Here is a 4,011-nt window from a genome sequence, read left to right as displayed (position 1 = left end):
TTTTTTTTTTCCTCTCCATGATTCAGAGATAAGAATCAAATAGCTGCTCCTCGGTGCATTGAAATTTCCACCACTTCAATTCCTCTTGAAAGAGGGGAAAAAAAATTTATCCCACTCGACCAGAAACCAGACCTTAAGTGCTTAAGACCATTCCTCGGAAAGCCGGGTTGATTTTTTTTTTTTTTTTTTTTTAATGCCTAGACTTTCTCGTGTAAAACTTTCCGTCATGAAGTAGCTCCTTGAGGGCTTCAAAATTTAACTGTTCTGTTGCCGGAGGGAGTTAAATGTAACCAAACTTCACCCTGTGTCAAATCCCCTAATCTCTTTCCTCGAAACTCAATTAAGAAAAGCTGTTTCGGAGACATTTTGAGGTGGGGAAAAAAAAGTTGGTGGCAGCAGGATCATTTATCTAAATCCGGATTTATTGCAAAAAAAAAAAAAAAAAAAAAAGATAGTGGGTCGAAAAAGATGATTTAGCTGTGTTTAAGCCGGGCAGTCAAATTTTTCCGTTTTGTTTGACTCTTCTCAAGGATGGATGAATCTCAAATCTGCTTCATGCTGAATTGATTTATTCCTCATATCTCGAACTGAGGATGGACTTGCCTAAATCCTCAATACTGTATTTTTTGGAATCGTGTCTGTGACTTAATTGATGTTTGCAACCCATCGGCCACTAGGATTTAGAAACGTTTTTCGCTTTCCTTAGAATTGTGGTAAAGAGCGGATATTTTTAAGACGACAATATAAGGGTCTTTTAAAATAGAATTTAAAATGATAGTTCATTTTATTAGGAAATATGCTTACTTAAAAAATGTTGAAAAAAAATCTGTCTTCTGTAGCATCAGCCCGGATGTATTTTCCAGAGATGTTTAATGCTCCAGAATAAAAATCGATTTTAGAACAACAGCACCTATATGTCATTGTGTTATACTGCTTCATCTAAAATTTCAGAAATATTTTCGTCGTGTTTTCCTGCGTTCTTTAGTGGCTCGTTAAGTGTATTATAAGAATCAATTTTTGCTTGGGTTGAAAAAAAAAGTCCAGAGACAAACGGAAATAATTCCTCTCCGGTGTGGCAAGTGCTTACTTGGTCCCATGCAAACTTGCTGAGTTTCTAATTTTTTTTTTTTTCATTTTAAAATAGAAGATCCTAAATCTTTGGTTACATTTACCAGAGGTTGCTTGTTTGTTGATTTGTTTGGTTTTGAGGGTTTAATCTTTGCATTCCCGCCTCAGCCTTAGGGGACCAGAAGCCGAGGCGCAGACTGGACTGGCTTTATTTGACTTTCTCTGGTTTATTCCCCTACCACCCAAGGAAAACTTTGCTAAAGCAAAAATTAGAAACCCAAACCAAACAGTGAGAAACCCCACCCCGCTTTCCCTGCTTGGCATCACCTCGGATTTGACACGCGGTTCCTTTTTCCAAGGGCTCCATGAGCGGTTCCTATCGTTCCCTCTCTAAATTCGTTTGACATTTTATTGCTCATGAAAAAATACAAGCGCTGGGAAAGGGTTTCTATCTCTATATTAAAAATAAAAAACAAAAACCAAAACAAAACAAAAAACAAAACCAAACCAAAACCAAACAATCCCTAAGACCTGCTCAGCCCTGCAGGAAGCAGGTAGTGAGGAATATAACCAAGATTCTCTTTCCACTAATTTTTAACATAATGGGGGCTCTAAAGGGCAATATTTCACTTCTTAAAAAAAAAATCCTTTCTTTGGGGCAGCTCTGAAAAGAAAACAAAAGAATAAGAAAGATATTTGAAGCTTACTGAGGGAAGAGAGAGAAAGGGAAGTAACTTGTCATAAAAAAAAAAAAAAGAAAAAGGAAAATTCAGTGCAGTGTGCTGCAATAAAAGAATATGACCGCTATAAAACTTTATAGGGTATAAATTTCTGAAGGTTAAGGAACTAAACGGCTGTAAAGCAAACAGTGCAAGAAAACTTTCAGGAACTCCTAAATTACTACAACGACTTGGGAATGTGGGGAAATCCAACGTGTAAGTGCTCTTGTTTCTGTTTCGCTCACATACAAAGTTCCCCTCTTTATTTTTTTTTTTCCTTGAGGGAGGGGGGTCTTTAAAAAATAAGGTGGGTGGGGGGCGAAGAGAGGGAGAGAAAAGGTGGGGAGGGACTTTGGCTAATTTATTCTTCTCTTGCAGATGCCGTGAAAATCCAGCGCTCTGGATTATTCCCTTTGTTCTTTTTTTTTTTTTTTTACTCTTTTTTTTTTTTTTTCCTTTAAAGCAATTCCAAGCTGCCAGAATGCTGAGCCATGCACACAACAACAACAACACACACACACACACAGAGGCACCCTCACACTCACACACTCAAAGTTCTGGCCAGACGTCTGGGCTTGGGAAGCTCTTCGGTTTACAGCTCTGGCCTTCCCCCTCCAGAGCAGAATGACCAATTGTTTAGTCTCGGAATTTGAAACAATAGTGGTTTTCAAAAGCAAACCCCATTTTGCCTCTTTTATTGCCGGCCAGAGCGACTGGATGCTGGAGTTTTCCACGCGTAAAACTCCAGCGCTGAGGGGTGAGGAGGATGAACCCCATTTTCCATTTTTTTCTCATTTTTTTTTCTTTCACTTCCCCTCACTTTTGGCTGCTTTTATCTCCCCAGGTCCTAGCGGGACCCCCCCTCTTTTCCTGCTCCCCCTTCAAGGAAATCCCCCCCCTCAACCCCTGTAGGCTGCAGGTCCCCGCGGCGCCGCGAGGTGGCGCCCTTGCTCCACGCTAGGCGCGGCTCTCCCGCGCCCTTCGCGTAACACCTTGATGTCATTGACGGCAGCGGCCGGGCTGGTCTGCTGGGCGAGGGCGAATAATCCCCAGGCATAAAATATAGGGTTAATTATAGCTATTTTGCCGATTTTATAGGTTACATTTATTTTTTTTTTTCCCTGCGAAGGTAAATTATGGGAGGCTGGGGGAAAAAAAATAAAAAAGGAGAGTGAATCCGGAGGATCTGTGCTGGGATGCGATGGAGGTGGGACACGCATCTCTTTTAAATGTTCATTTAAAAAAAAAAAAAAAAAGGTTTTGTGCAAAGTAGGAGACAAAGGTTTTGTCTGCTGCTAGTTTGGGGGGAGGTGGGAGGAGAGGTTCATTCTCTCCAAACCGAAGATTTACCCTCGCAGGACTGGAAAAGAGAGCGGGTGCAAGATTTCGGGGAGAAAGGCGCACCCAGAATCAGGACGTTTTCCCCTGATTCCTTACCTCAGCCGTTAGGATGATCTGCTCTTTCTCGGCTCTTTATTTTATATATTTTAGATTTATAATCATCTCCGGGGAAAAAAAGCAACAACAACAAACAAACAAAAAACCCCAGTATATCCTTTTTAGGAGTTGAACCAGTCATTTTTGGTATAGATGCTCCTTTTGGAAATGCTGCTGCTCTTTGCCCAAGGTCTTCACTGAATATGTTTGGAAATATTTTAAAATGTTACGAAATAGTAAATTAATTCAAAATGTTATAAACTTACCACGTTTTGTGGTACGTATAAACACTCCACTGACGCAGTAGCAACAAAAATGTAAACTTTGAACTCCGTTAGCTCACTTTTATTTTGGCCTTTGTTTCTTCGAAATTACAAGAAAAAATTTATTCAGATGTTCCAGTCCTTCAGCTGCAAATTCAGCTACAAATAACAGAAAGGATTGGTGGCAATAGTTTCACTATAGGTTTTCTTTATTGTTATGAAGAGGTATTTTCTGAATAAATGTTTCTCTGAAGTTACACCAGAAAATTCGCCCGTTCTTCGCTCAGCAGCATTCTGGGGGAGAAAGTAACAAATTAAACCGATACACACAACAGAGCAGGATGCGGTACGTTGTTTTGAGAGGCAAAGTTTGAGCATCTTAGAGCTTAAATGTTATAAAAGGAAACACAAATTAAAACAGAAGTCGAAGGGGAAAATAAAGAAAAACCTGCCCTTGTTCATTCAGCAAAATGGAAAGTAGTGAAAAGTTAAGGTTTACCTAGAAAATGGTTCGAGTTTTTTTT

Source organism: Pterocles gutturalis, unplaced genomic scaffold, assembly GCF_000699245.1.
Source record: "Pterocles gutturalis isolate BGI_N339 unplaced genomic scaffold, ASM69924v1 scaffold30072, whole genome shotgun sequence".
Lineage (NCBI taxonomy): Eukaryota > Metazoa > Chordata > Aves > Pterocliformes > Pteroclidae > Pterocles > Pterocles gutturalis.
This window is presented reverse-complemented; position numbering follows the sequence as displayed.